A 16,178-nucleotide genomic window follows, 5' to 3' on the forward strand; every position below is an offset into this window, starting at 1 on the left:
AGACATGTTCAAACAAAATGACGAAGAGAAAAAAAAATGAGGAGAAATTGTCAGCTGGAAATGATGAAGTACAAATCAATAATTCAACTAATGTATCACATTATAAAAACAGATTTCACAGTGTCAGGTTAGAGTCAACAATGGGTTAAAATGTAAATTGAGTTGATTCTCAGCTGATAACTTTATCCAACTTTTTTTAATATGAAAATGAACAGTTGCCCATTTTGATGAAAGCAATTTTTTTCAGAAGTAAAGGAACAGAAGATACCTAAGGAGCAGAAGGAAGAAAAAAGGGATTTTTGGGGAAAAAAAAAGAAATCACTGGCAGTTACACCCTTCTGCTTGTCAAATGACCACATGCTAGAAATCTGCCGACATGGCCCTGTCACAATGTGTGTCATTGAACTCCAAGTAGTGTCAGATCTTATAGTAAGCAATGCTGCATGGAATGACTTGTGTGGCATTTCTGAAGGGTTTGTGGAATGTGAAAGCGACAAGGGAAGATGTGATATTTCGCGGTAATGGAAGACAACCCAGAGGAGACGAAAACATCTGGGGTAAAATGTTGTGCTTGAAACGGACACCCAGGGTAAACGCATCATAGGGTTATGAAATGATCCCCTGGGAGAGTGCTCCTCCCCGCCCCCCCCCCCCCCCCCCACCACTGTCTCTTGCTTACCCTTACCCCGGCAACATTCATGAAGAGAGGGCATCACTTAGCATCATCTGTCACGGGGGTCGAACCCTGGCGGGGGATGACCTTGGGAGCAGGCCCCGCCTCCATAAAGCCGCCAAAACCGGGAGATGTTCGCAAATTGCCGTCTAACAATCTACTTCATCATCATCCTCTAGGCAGCATCTTTTGGCAGTCGCTGTGGAACCAGGGCTCTAATGATTAGTCTGCTAACGGGGCTGACAGATCTTACGAGGTTGACACAATTGCTCTTCGACATTCCTACACGAGTCATGAGACTAACAAGTCTGAAAGCTGAAAGGGGGAGGAGGAAAAATACAGAAAAAGAAAACAAAACAGAGAAACCTAACAGTGCTAGTGTAGATGATTGTTTAAAGGAGGATTTATCCCGAAATATATGATTACTAGCAGCACCCGTGGAAATCCACGGGTCTGAGGGCCTCATATTTTTTTTGATTCATTCATATTATTTTTGCCGCGTTTTTAGTAGTAAAAAAGAAAGAACTTTTCTGTTTTCTCCTTTCTTCTTTTGCACCCTCTTCTACCCATGGCCATCCCCTCCTAACACCTGAGCTGAGGAGCCGGTCCATGGAATGGGACTTTAAAATTGCCCCGCTTGCTGTTATATCACAGATCAATTTAGCAGCACCTGTGGAAATTCAAGGATTGTCTTCTTTGGCTAAAGATTCTTCCCGTCGAAGCACAAGGGGGGGGGGGGGGGTGCCATTAAATATAATATGGATGTGGATTGAGTAAATGCAGGAATATTAGTAGTACACATTGGTGAAGTTTGACAAAAATCAGACAGTCCATACAAGAGTAATGAATCTTTAAAATTTTGGTTAAATCCATGTGCCGATTTAAGAAGCTTTCAACAATTTTGTGATGTTAAAGTAAGACGATGATGTAAAGAAAATATAAAGAGAATTTCAAATAAGAGGAGATCTATGATCAGTTTCTCCTCTATATCTCTTTTAACTGTCACATCCTTATTCCCTGTCTGAATATATGATCATCATAAAACATAACATCTTTTGTAATTTTTTTCCCCCTGTAAAAGCATTGAACAAAAGTTTCCTGTAACTGCAACAGCAATAACAAGGACATATTGTGTTCATGATAATATGTGCATGTATGTGTGTGTGTATGTGTGTGTGTGTGTGTTTGAGAGCAGACGAATGGAACCAACTAACTCATTTCTGACCCTTTGATCTGACATAATTTCAGGTAACTCCCTTGGTAGTACAATTTTTATCCTTTGCTCGTTTTCGGGACCAAAATTGTCCGCATCAACCGTATAGGAGCGAGTATGCCACAGCGGAGAGCAAAAAATATGGACGGTGATGATTGATTGGTTTCTTAGCTGCCTCGGCCGTATAAAATCAGTATAATCTCCCAAATTATCCAATTAGATGTAGGAGACTCACATCTGGGGCTTGGAGGGTAGCGGGGATGCGCCCCGAAAGAAGAACCCAAGCCCTCTGGGGTGGTGCCGTGGAGTTCACCACGTTGGTCCGTATCTCTCCTCTCTCAGCCCATCACTGCCCTCTTCTTATGAAACCATGCAGTGTGTGTTCGTTTGGAAAACCACACTCACGCATAATGTAATGTGATTCAGTGTAAGAAGGTCATGCTGTCATATCTGCAGGACCAGTATCTGTTCACTTTTTGCTCTAAATCCTCTCTTTACCCATAAGAAATGGGAAGAAGAGTGGCTTCTGGCGGGTGTTTCATCAACGTTTGTCATCGCTATCAACGTTTGTCATCGCTGACAATTTTCAGCAAAATCCTCGGTTTTGATTGGCTGAGATGCTCTGGTCACTGACGGTTACTATGGTGATTCAAGTTGTCAGCACTGACAGACGTTAATGAAACACCCCCCTGATATCAGACAGCACATCAATACCTTTTTGGTTTTTATACCCACAAGGCACCCCTGCTTCTCACCCCATTTCCCTACTAGTGCATTTCCAACCCATGTTCAAGTTAACTTTGATATCAAGAGAGTAGAATCAGACAAATGGTATGGTATAGATCTAAGTCCCATGCAAATTTGAATTAGACTAAGGAAGTTGTTAATTCTGACATGTTTGCACCAAAAAGTGGTGTTGGTCGTAACCACGTCTGCAAACTAGCAAAGATAATGATGTCATAAACACAATACTCCCATTGGTTTGTGCACAAACATGTTATTAAAAATCAGGTTTTGGATGATTCAGCTATACACCCTATACTACAACCCTTTTTTCAAAAAATATCATTACCGTTGTTTTACACAATAGGCCCGTTCACACACAAGGGAAAAAGTGCGATTTAAAAATCGATTTTCTTATCGCGATCAAAATTTCGAAATTTTTTCCAGTGTGGACAGAAAAATTTCACTAATTACCGCGATCCTTATCGCGATCCAACTCGCACTATTAGTGCGATTTTTCAGAATAATCGCGATTATTTTGCCAAGCGTCGTGTGTGTGAGCGCGATCGAGATTCGGAAATCGGTATTTTTAATCCCATCGTTCGTAGCGCGTGCGAAACTCTATTGGGACTGCGGCGGGGTCAGTCTTCGGTCATGCAAGATTCGCGCATGCGCAGTTTGGCCACTGATCGTTCTTTCCTTGCTGCGAAGTGCGATTTTTCCCTGTGTATGAACGGTCGAAAAAAAAAATCGAAATTTGGATCGCGATTGAAATTTCGATTTTCGTTGTTTGTGAACGGGCCTATTATAGAGCCTATCCCATACTTATCCCAACACCATAATTATTGGTGTGAAAAGGAAAAGTAAGTTTGTTGTTGTTGTTTTTTTGTTTTACTAATTCTGTGTCAAAGCCCGCAAAGGAATTCAGTGAAAAATTGTCTGAAGATCAAAGTGAAACTTATTTGGCAATGACATTATCTTCCCTTACTGCATTTGTAGTTGAGAGTTCAAATAACAGTGCTATCATGAAAACATGTGAAACTGTGATTACTGTATATATAAATTTGAGTTTTATGAAATCTACCATTTTTCTTGTCACAGATGTGATTTTCCCCATGTTATCCCACCCAAGTTCCTTCTCATATCATACGTAGATGATAGAGTGTCAAAGAAAGTAATACATTGCTCACACTTTCATCTCATTTCATTCTCTTTCATTGTTTTTGCATGGTTTTCCTTGAATGTATATAAAGCATCTCTCTTTCAAATTAAAGGAAAATATCACTCCATGATTATAGTAGACTCTAAATAAATACAGTTAAATCCGTAATGAAAAAAGTTTCATCAAAATAGGGTAGTAAATAGGGGGAAAAAAGTGATGGGAGTAGATAATCTGAAGAGTGGAATTGAACTTTAAAGGATGACTTGTAGTATTTAAGGAAAATGCAGTGATAAAACAGCAGTTCTGTCCTTCGCAAAGGAAAGAAAAATCCCAGTATTACAAAGAAGAGATCGACAAATCTGCAACGTGAAGTAGAGGTTCTTCAGAGTGTATCATTATTGCGTGCTTGAGCTGAAACTTGATCCGTGGCGTCGTAGGATTTTTTTTTCTTTTTCTCTGAGAAACATGAGCAGTTATTAGGGTGCGTCCAGAGATGGCTTTTATGGTCTCTGGCTCCTGACAGCTGAATTATGACCTTGTTAAACACGCCTAAAAGGCACGATTAGTGAGAACATTCCAACCCAGCTGTGGGCTCGAAAAACGGAGTTAAATCTCAAAAAGAACCTAAAGGAAGGAGGCGCACCATTAGTGGGTGAAAAATGAGGCGAAAATTGGGGGGGGGGGGGGGAGAAAGGGGAGAGATGGGGGTGCAGGTAGATACATGTATGCTTTTGTTGTGCTTTGCTTTGTCTTGCTTCTTAGCCGTTCATTACTGAAAGTGTTCAGAGAGGTGCAGAACAACAGATTTAGCTGATGTTAGCCGATGAAAATGGCACAACTTTAGACTTACTCTACCTGATCTTGACTTCCCTCCATTGTTTTGTTTTGTTGACTTGCATTTATAATTGTCATTCCATTCTTTTTCCAGTTGATGTCATTCTTTGGTTGTTGTTTTTTTTTTTTCGTATTAGATATGTATATTATAAAATGTCGAGACGCCCCAAGATCAGCTCCATGTAAGCTCAGTCTGTATTCTGTAATATGACAGTGTTTCTTTTGATAATTTTGTAATTCTTTGATGCTGTAGGTTTTTTTCAGTTTGTTGCCTTATGACGAACTGGCCACGGAGTTGTTCAAAATCAAAGTTGTGAGCAAATTTCACAGTGGAGAGCTGCTACCTAAAACTAGATTGAACCTACAGTTGTTGGAAACTCCAGGCTGCTATGTTCTGCAAAGGAGCACTTATTTTTTGAAAGATAGCAGCTGCCATTTGGAAATCTTTACGTGGAATGATATTTCTGTGAAGAGAATGATTTTTAGGTTTTTAGAATAGCAAATTTCTTGTATTGGCAAATGAAATACACCTGTTTAACCAGAATACTATTACTATAGGTCTCATAGTAATACAATGGGCAGGTGCTGCAAAAGCTGGGTAGTTTCAACTGAGCTATGGGTTATCGCTCCAATTAAAGCTACCATATGCTAAATTAAGACTAAACTTACTGGTGACATGGAAATTGTACAGCATGGGGCAAGTGTCTGAGCATATGAGGAGCCCAAAGCAGGATTTCAAATTTACAAATACATCAACACTAATCTTGCTGTTGTTTTTTTTTTTTTTGCATTCTTCCCCTCATTAATGTTTCCAAGAAGAGTTGTCGGTGCAAATTGAGGATTCTACCTTTAAAACGGAGATACACCCCCAGACAGGATCAGACCTAAGTGGTACATTCAACGCCTTAGTTTGGGGGCAGAACACTTGCATGGAGGCATTCATCATCACCTGCGCTCTTTTCGGCAACCAAAAGTTAAATGCATGCCTCACACCTTCCCTTTCGAGTTACTCTAGCTGCATTTAAAAAATCAGGTCTTGAGATAAAGAGGGGTTCCAGACTGGCTTGTAAATGTGTTCAGACTTCTTTTTCAAATGGCTAAGAAATATACTGTAAAATGAGGAATGTTCGTGTGCATTTTAATTTCACAAATTTTGCAAGAGCCAAGATTCGCGAAATTAAAATGCACATGTAAGTTCTTGTCTACACTATACGCATTGAATGTTAAAGGCAACTCGCGAAACTTTCATGCCGCAAAAAAGGCCGTCGTCTCCAATTCGCGAAAATTTCATGCTGCGAAAATATTGTTTTACAGTACTTCATGCCCGTCTACAATTACATGGGACCGATTCTCCCGAAAACAGGTTTCTTATATTATTGTTTTTGCCCAGTTATGTTCTGAAGTTGTTTGCCAATCAAGTTTTACTTCTTCATTCTTGGAGTACATATATGTGACTTGAACAGTTTAACCTACAACAACATGATAGAGAAGAAGGTGAAAGCTTAGCCTAACATCATTAGTAATCGCATGTACCAGGGTGCATGCTCATAGGCATAAACTATTACATGTATTAAACAGGTGTGAGGAGTTTTGTTTGTGATTGACAGGCTGGAGTTTGTGATGCAGCTTTTGTATATGGCATGCTACATGCAGAATCATTTTTCCCCATCTAAACAGTCAATAACTGTGTAGGCTTTGAAAAAAAAACCCCAAAAGGTCAGAAACATGATTAGAAATGCGTTCTTTTACAAGTCTGAAACTCCTTTGGGTTGCCCTTTCTGTTGGACGACCTGGATCATCCCTTGCGGTAAAATGGTCCTCCTGCCATTTTGAGATGACCCCTTACTCTCCGGAAGTTTTTTAAGTGAGGTGCCAGGTAGACAGGCTTCTCCAGTTTGGCTTGGAAAGAGAAAATAGAACAAAAATTACACACATGCACAGAACACACATACAGACACAGACAGACAGATTTACCGCACACACACACACACACACTCACACTCCCAAATATACAGTGTACATGCATATGATATGAAAGTGATAATTGACATACACAGGTCAGTTCAGTATTTCATTATCGTTCTTATGGTTCTTTATTTTTGCTATCATAGGGAACCTCTTTGTTGATCAATAGTTATTGTCGGCACCAGTCTTAGTAATTCACTATTGTTTTATGGTGGGTGATTTATGTAATATCCTAGAAGTGAGAGATAACAAGTAAGAAGTAAATTACTGTCTTGTGTCAAGTGCCTCCCATGCACCATTGCTTGTCTGGTGATTTATATCAAGGAAAGCAACTGAGCTGAGGCAGTTGGGAAGAAGTACATGAAGAGTTTAAATGTAAAATCCCATAAAAACCATTTTCAGTTTTTATGCCTCCGCCAACGAAGTGGCCGGAGGCATTAAGTTTTCGGGTCGTCCGTCCGTCCTTCCGTCCGTACGTCCGTACGTACGTCCCGTTTTGTTTTTGTCGATATCTCAAGAACCGTGTGGTGGTTTTACATCAAACTTGGTATGAGGGTATATCCTTGGGGGATGATACTTTGTGTGGATTTTAGGGTCACAGGGTCAAAGGTCAAAGGTCACAGGTTATTTTGTGAAAAAAAAATTGAAATTTCATGTTTTTCTCCATATCTCGCAAATGGTTCAAGGTATCTTCATGGAACTTAGTATATATGCTTGTACCGATGGGCAGTGATTATCTAGGGAAGTTGGGGGTCATGGGTCAAAGGTCAGGGGTCAAAGGTCAAGGTCAACTCCTCAAAATATAACTACTTTCCTTATATTTTTGCAATGCCTGAAGGATTTTTTTAAAACTTGATGTATGCATGTATAACCCAATATATATTCTGTGGGAAGTTTCTTGCCAAAAGGTCAAAGGTCAAAGGTCAAGTGAAAGTGCTAAATTGTACTTTTTCCTCCATATCTCAAAAATAACTCAAGGTATTGTCATGAAACTTACATATTTATGCATATTCTACCTAACAGTGATTCTCTTTGGAACTGTGGGGTCAAAGGTCAAAGGCCAGGTTTCGATAATACTATTTTACCATTTGATACTGAAATTATACTTTTTCTCAATACCTTGAAAATTACTCAATGCATAAACTTGTAAAAGGGTCAAAAGTCAAGTGAAAATCATCAGTTCCCCCAAATACCTGCACTCTGACGTTTTAATCATTCATCCAATTGAACCTAGTTCTAGGAAAGTGAACATTCAGCACATTTGTGGCAAACCTGTCATTTTAATATTTTGCCAATTGTGTGAAACTGTCATCACACATTGTCAAGACATTGTACTATAGACCTATTAGGAGAACCATGTATTATGGCGGAGGCATACACCAGTCGCCGTAGTGACATTTCTAGTTTAAAGGGTGTGTACAGTTCTGGCTGAGGTGAAGACTTAGCTTTTAATGTTTTGCGAGATATTCAGAAACCACCTTATGAGATGTCAAAGAGCATGCAATTCTAAGGGGTATCAAAAGTTTATTTGATGAAAATCGGTTTTGAAATGGCTGAGATATCCAAAAACAAGGTGAAACAAAGAGATCCTAATAAAAGTGTGGCCTGTCGCCTCTTATTAATGTCACTTTTTTTGGATATCTCAGTCATTTGAAAACCAATTTTCATCAAATAAACGTTGAATCCTTCTCAAAATTACATGCTCTTTCATATTTCATAAGAGGTTTCTCATTGTATCACCAAAAATGTTAGAAATCTGAAATTAGGTCTCAACCAAAACTGTACGATCCCTTTAAAGGGACTGTACAGTACTGGTTGAGGTGGGGATTCATGTTTTGAACATTCCTAAGTGAGATAATGAAAAGCCTCTTATGAAATATGAAAGAGAATGTAATTTTAAGAAGGATTTAACATTTATTTGATGAAAATTGGTTTTCAGATGGCTGAGATATCCAAAAAAGTGCTAATAATAAAAGGCGACATGCCACAACTTTATTAGGATCTCTTTGTTTCACCTTGTTTTTGGATATCTCAGCCATTTCAAAACCGATTTTCATCGAATAAACTTTTGATACCCCTTAGAAGTGCATGCTCTTTGACATCTCATAGAGTGGTTTCTGAATATCTCTCAAAACGTTAAAAGCTAAATCCTCACCTCGACCAGAACTGTACACACCCTTTAAAGTAAGGTCATCATCAAATAGAGAAAATAAAATCCTTTCAATGATGCTGCACTCATAATAAAACCAGTATTTTGTAAGGTATTTAAATGATCACATATATCTTGATTATTTTCTTTGTCGTTCAGTAAATTTAATCCCAAATATTTCAAATGGATGAAAATGGATGTATCAGTTTTTGCAATTAAACCCTTCATATATAGCTAGGTCCAAATCTGAAGCCTGTGATGGAGAAATTGCTATACTTTTTCAATCAGTGCAGATAAGAAAAAATCAGATCAACCCCTGTTATCTCCTTCAAAATTGATACCATCTGCAAAGAAGTGAGAGGGTTTTCACAGCATTATCATCAGTATTATTATTATTATTAGTAGTAGTAGTAGTAGTAGTAGTAATAGTAGTAGTAGTAGTAGTAGTAGTAGTGGTAGTAGTAGTAGTAGTAGTAGTAGTAGTAGTAGTGGTAGTAGTAGTAGTAGTAGTAGTAGTAGTAGTAATAGTAGTAGTAGTAGTAGTGGTAGTAGTAGTAGTAGTAGTGGTAGTAGTAGTGGTAGTAGTAGTAGTAGTAGTAGTAGTAGTAGTAGTAGTAGTGGTAGTAGTAGTAGTAGTAGTGGTAGTAGTAGTAGTAGTAGTAGTAGTAGTAGTAGTAGTAGTAGTAGTAGTAGTAGTAGTAGTAGTAGTAGTAGTAGTAGTAATAGTAGTAGTAGTAGAAGTAGTAAGTAGCAACGGTAATAGAAGAAATGGAAACAGTGGTTACAGTGTTGTAACAGTCAAGTTATCAAAACTAATGAAGTTTCTTTTAAATGATCTAAGAAAATAGGGTGATTACAGATGTTGACCACTATAACACAAATCAATGCCTATACATACAAAGATGTGTACAATAGGCTTTATATTTGACAGTATCAAACACGCATCAATGAATTATTTCAGAAAAATTGAAAATACCAGGAGAAGAAAAGGTCTGTAAATATGGGCCTCTGTTATGATTAAGATGTCTGCAAGAAATATTAAAGAGTTATTGCAACATGATACTTTTGGCTTGACTTATCCATTTTATGGCCTGATGATAGTCCAAATTTATGCCAAGGTCGCTGACCCCTCTTTGGAATCTGATATGACTCCAACTTGAAAACAGTTACTGCTGCGACCCATGTAGACTATCCCCGCGTTCACATTGGTCCCCGCGACGCGGGGAAAGTCCCGAGCTGTGGGACTTTCTCCTCAAAAACCATAATGTGAACGCTCGCTGGGACTTGTCCCCTCGTCCCCGCGAAGCAAGTCGGGTACGGGGACAAGATTTGGAGGGGAGAGTGACCTTGGGGAGAAATTGATAGCGTCCAGCTGTGGTCATCAAATGTGCGCATGCGCTATGCCTGGTTTCAAGTGGCAGAGCTCGCTCCAAGCCCCAAAATGCCCCCGCAGCTCGGGGACAGATGAGATACCAGTGTGAACGGTCAGTCGTAAAATAGATAAGATCTCTTGTGGCTGTCCCCGCGTCGCGGGGACCAATGTGAACGCGGGGTGTATTCCCCATAAACTTCGTAGAATGTTTATGCTGGTATTCATTTCGTATTGATGAACTAATGATGTTGGCAATTATTGCCTGATTTAAAGGTTTTGTTCCAGTGCGAATTGTCCACAATCAGATGAGATGGTTGAAATGCAATTGGCTCGTAGAAACCTCACATGGCACTTCATGCAAACACACAATTTGTGGTGGTACGAGTGGTCCGGACTATCGTCTATCTGATAAATTTTGCTGATTCTAACATAGGATGCTGCTCATGACTGAAATTATAGAAGGTAGGTAAGAAATGGATACTTTAATTTGCAAAGATGATATAGGGGTGCATTGTTTGCACTTTGCACTATGTGCAAATGTGTGATATTTTGATGCCAAATAAGGTGGCACTACATGTTAGATAAGCTGCATATTTGATGTATTAGAAACTGGATGGCTTGTGTGGTAGAGTTGCTAGGTTTCTGTTGCTATGTGACCCAACAAACATCCCCTCTGTGCCAACATCCCCTGTGGTAATGGACATGATTCACATTGTTTGATTCAGTTTCATCTGTATTATTCAATGACAAAGCTAAATGAATGTAATGTTTCACTTTATATATTACATTTAGTACTAGTCAAACATATTATATTTCAAGAAAGTTTAATAGGTCTCTAAAGACTGTACAGAGAAAAATAATTTGAAGATTTTTACATAGTCATTTCATTAGGAACTAAAAAATTATGAATGAAATTAAACCTGCCATGAATTTTAGGGAGATATCATGGACTTGCATTTGCAAATATAAAGGGCAGAATCGTGTTTTGTTTTGTTTTATTTTTTCTTCTTTTAAAAGCAAGCGGAAATGATTGTTTTTGCTACTCCAGACATCAAGTGTGCCATTTTAAATCAATTAAATGTATCAAGTAGACAGATAGATCCGGTATTGACTTCTGATAGTGAAATCGATCCCGACACAAGCATGGGAAGGCAGACAAACATGATTTTATTCTTCCTCCTCACTCTCTCTCTCTCTCTCTCTCCCTCTCTCTCTTTCTATCTATCTCTCCCTCTATCTCTATATCTCTTTTTCACTCTATCTCTCTCTCCCTATATATCTCTATCTCTTTCTCTATCTCTCTTTCTCTATCTCTCTATCTCTTTTTTGCTCTATCTATTTCTCTCTCTCTCTCGTTCAAGCACAATCCGCTGAGAAAGCTGGAAGCTGATCGGATTTTCCGCATTGGCATTGCCGTCCAACCCCTAGGAAATAATTCATTATATCATGGGAAGGAATTGAAAGAATCAACATCCTTGGTGGATGACTGGCATTACTACAGCAGCAAAAACAAACATCTCTCTCTCTCTATCTTATCTCCCTCTAAATCTTAAAGTCATCTCGGATAACATTTTAGTTGTCAATTATTGAATGAATCATGTTTTGGCTGTAGGTCAGATCAGAATTGTGCTTTCATAGACGTCTTATCTATGATATTCATCTTTATTAGTTCTTTATACCACGTCTCTTGAATCGACTGTTGCCTGTTTTGTTATAGTGAGCAGAAGTTGCAAATCTCCCCTAGGCATCCTTAGCATCCTACCCCCTCTCCATTCATTGATGACATGATTATTACATCGGGATTACTGATATCAAATCATTATCTGAAATTTCTTTCCTATGGGTATTTTGTGGAAAAATGAGAAAAGTCCTCTAATTTCATGTTTCTTCTTTTATTTCGTAAGGTATTAGTCAGTGTGCCTGAAGATGAAAGGATCATTTTATGTACTAGAAATGGGTGAATACAAGACAGACATGCTATTTTTGTCTTTGCTTTTCATTTCCATAAATCAGTTAGCATATTTTTCAGCTACAAATCACCAAAGCATACATATGACTGCTTCTTTCGTTCCTTATTGATACATGGACATGTCAAGATAGAACCATTTTTTTTTTTTGGGGGGGGGGGTTCTAAATAGCAAGCTTACGATTAAAGCATATTAGCAGTTATCTGACATATTTGGTTATAGACATAGGACAAACTACTACATATTTCTCCTCTATTTTTTCTCTGTCCTTTACAACCAAAAAGAAAAAGGATTTGAATGTATACAAATGTTTATGAATCTACATTTTATCTTTTTGTGTTTATAGATAGATATGGATATGGAAATAGTTTTTATATACCATAACTCCAAGCAACTATCAAGTAAGAAGACTCTATGTGGTCACGCAACAAGAGTAATTGACTTAAACCATAAAATCTTTCTCGGCTGGTGCTGGATTTCGGCACTATCAGCAGCATTTTGCGTATCATAACAGGAAACTCCACATCCTCGTCAAGATACAGCACACCATGAGTGAACATGGCACGGGTGAATTTCACAGTGATGAGTAGTCTTACTTTCAGACTCTGGACTGCTGGCTGATAAGCAGGAGCGTGGATCAGCTTTATCCCAAGGGAAATTTTGTGGTTTTTGTGGTTTTTTGTTTGTTTGTTTGTTTGTTGTTTTTTTTTGATAGAAGTCCAGTCCAGTAGATACTTGCTGCGTAGTTCACATCTGTGAATTAAACATTGATATGTCGTGGTAATTTTTTTTGAATAAACATAATGATTATTATTCTCATCACTGATTCATCATTATTATTATCATCATCTTTATGATTGTCATCATTGCTACTACTGCTAATAGTACTATCAATATTATTGTAATTGCCCATTATTGCTGCTGTTGCTGTTATTCATCATTATTATCACCGTTTCATTCTTTTATGGTTTGTAATTTTGAATAACATTTTTTTTTTGGGGGGGGGACAAAACAATGTAGAAATGAATAACAATAAACACGCACACCTAGTAAACATGATATTGCAAGTCTTACAAGACTCTCAAATTCAAGGCTGATGCTTTTTTTTTCTCTCTTTTCTTGAACTTACAGTGAACTCACCAGGTGGCAAGGGCAAAAGGGGGGGGGGTACACTTGAAAGAGAGAAAGAAGGAAGAAAAAGACTAAACTACATGTACTTGAAGGGGAATTTTGTTCTGTGCTGAAATTCTCAGTTTTCTCTTCCTCGGCTCCCCTCCTTCCCTGGTTGTGCGAGGCCGCGATGCGGTCATGCGAAGGAAACAAGAGTGTTGGATGCAAGATAAAAAGACCTCTTCCCGAAAAATGACAGCACATTATTATTCCCCCTTTTGTTCGTGGTGCTTGTCTGGGTCATGGAAGGTGGCTGTCATCAAGCCACAGAAATCACACCCATTTTTGGAAGTTATGTTTATAAAATCTTGTCTGATAGAATACTTTGAATGGGAAAGAGGATGATTCAAGGGGGTCATTCCGGGAAGCAATTTCTTCATTTTGTCCGTACTTACACGAAGAAACAAATATGAATACAACTTTGGCTTCATAAACACACACACACACACACAAACACACTCACACAGAGTCTGAGATGTAACTACATACTTTATATTTTGTCGTTATCAATTTGAGAAGTTGCATCACTTGATAAATTGCTTTCATTTCATTTCTCTCAGTACATGTATTACCCCAAATTTATCATTTTCCATCAATCAGGAATCACTCTCTTATGCTAAAGCAACTTCAAATTTTATTTTTTTTTAGTATTTTATATATATGTCACAGATATATATATCTGTGATGTGTCGCCACAAAAGCCATATAATGTCAGGAAAATTATTATTATTATTATTTTTTTTTTTACTTTTGTCAAATATGAATTTGCTAGATGCCAAGCTTTAAATTGATATGTAATAGGCCTACTTTATTGCAAGGAAAATATCAAAGAAAAACACAAAATTAGAAGTTAAGAAAAAATGTAAAGGTTGTATTTCCAAAGTCTTTATGCACATTTTTCTTCCTTTTATGATTTCTGACTTTTTGGTATTGAACATGATGACACATCACATTTCATCTTACTTTGATGTTTGTGTTCCTTTCAAAGGTACATCACATTGTTATCTGTTTATGAAAGAATACATAAATCATTTTTAGTATGAAAACAATGAGAGAGTGTTTGTCAATGACTCATAATCACTCTTACTACTTTCACACTTGTCTCTCCTCTCTAATCTGTGTGACGTATGTATGGCTAATGAATAGTATCTCCATATTGCATTTTCATTATTCTGATGAATAATGTCAAGCAAGGTATGACTGCTATTTCAGCCATCAAATAGAATATTATTTTTTTTTTTCTTGAAGATCAACACAACATAAACTTGCTCTAATACAATCATTTGTTTGTGTGGGTGTGTGTGTTTGCATCTGTGCTTATGTGTGCTTATGTTTGCAACAGTGTGTGTGTGTGTGTGTGTGTGGGTGTGTTTATGTGTGTTTGTTTATGTGTGTTTGTGTTTTGATTGTATACACAGTTTTCGACAATAGCAAACAATAAAGACCTCATAATCAACCTCTGGAACCATGACATTATTTTCTATCAGTGTAAGCAAACTTTTCAAAAGCCAACCCCGTGTGAAAGCTGAATACGTCATCGTAGAGCTCCATCATGTATTTCAGTCTTCTGATGAAAACATGGTCAATATGGAGATAGAATTGTGGAAAAAGAATGAAAGCAATATAAGTATTGATGCTAAAATAAGATGATTTAGTATTTTTTAGTTTTTAGCAAAGTTCCTTTCTTACAATATCTTCTACAGTCATGTATTTAAGAGTTATAAAAGCTTTTGTAATCGATAACAAGGTTTCTACTGTACCTCTTCCACAGTCTTATTATTTGAGAGTTTTAAAAGTCCAGCTTTTGCAGTTGATATCAAAGTTTGGTGTTTTTTTGTTTTTGTTTTGTTTTTGTTTTGTTTGTTTTTTTACAATATCTCCCACACTCATGTATTTGTTAAGAACTTTGAGAGTCCAGTTTCTGCAATTGATGTCATTTCTTCTGTCATTTGATTTTCTGTTTTTCTTACTCTGTATCGATATGTGTATAATCCACTAAATGCTGTGATTTATTGCTGTTATAAGTGAGCTCACAAAATCACCAGTCCAGAACAGGTTTAAAACAGTAAATCCTGAGTTGTACGCCAGTAGTTAAAACAAAAACAAAGCTGATCAACTGCAACAACGATAACAAAAACAAATCAAACCAAACCAGAGCACCCTTGTATTGGTTCATCAATCCAAAGACAATACAAGAAGCTGGGAAATATGAGGAAAAAGAAAAAAAAAAAGAAAAAAAGAGAATAGACTGGAGAAAAAAACAATATTCAGAATCCTGAATGCAGAACTCTTCTTTTTTTCCTTTGAACATCTTTTAGTGTCCTGTTCTGTGTATTGATGTTTCGCTTGGATTTGTTTGGTTTTTGTAGGATCTGACGACAACAAACCTTGCCCTGGTCCTTGCTCCTTGGACTAAAGAAAAAAGAAGTGAAAATAAGACATTTGGGGGGGGGGGAGGTATAAGAAGAAAAAAAGTCATGAAAATAAGCAAAAGCTTGGGGACTTCATTTATTTCCCCAACCTCCTGAGGGTGTGGCTATGTGGTTTATACTTTGGGATGCTGCTAAAGGTGGCTAGGAACACTTGAATGGCCCTGGGATGACAAAATGTCATGACACATTTTATCCCATCATGAAATGGCCAGGTAGTGTCATTTTAAAAACTCTAAAGACAACATCGGATGCCATGTTATGGGGAAAAAAAAAAGGTTTTCTTCTAGTATACCTTATAAAGTTTTTATTGTGTGGTCATTTTTTTGTGTTATGTTTCCTATAAAAATGATACTTCTTTGTAATCTCACCAAGTATTTTTTTTTTTTTTTTTTAGATCAGTAGCAGTACAAAAAAAAACCCCTCCCATTCCATCCCCCAAGAAAAATGGCAGTATCACATACTGTAAACCAGAAATGTTTGCCTGCATGCCAATTTCAAAAATTTTGCAAGAGCCAAGA

At 37.6% G+C, this 16,178-nt stretch overlaps 1 protein-coding gene across 1 annotated transcript in view; it reads left to right on the forward strand.

The window, feature by feature from the left end:
- LOC140243096 (uncharacterized) overlaps positions 1–16,178 on the forward strand; it is a 205,940-nt gene that overhangs the window by 71,297 nt on the left and 118,465 nt on the right. The window lies entirely within an intron of this gene.

The sequence above is a fragment of the Diadema setosum genome, chromosome 19, assembly GCF_964275005.1.
Source record: "Diadema setosum chromosome 19, eeDiaSeto1, whole genome shotgun sequence".
Classification (NCBI taxonomy): Eukaryota; Metazoa; Echinodermata; class Echinoidea; order Diadematoida; family Diadematidae; genus Diadema; species Diadema setosum.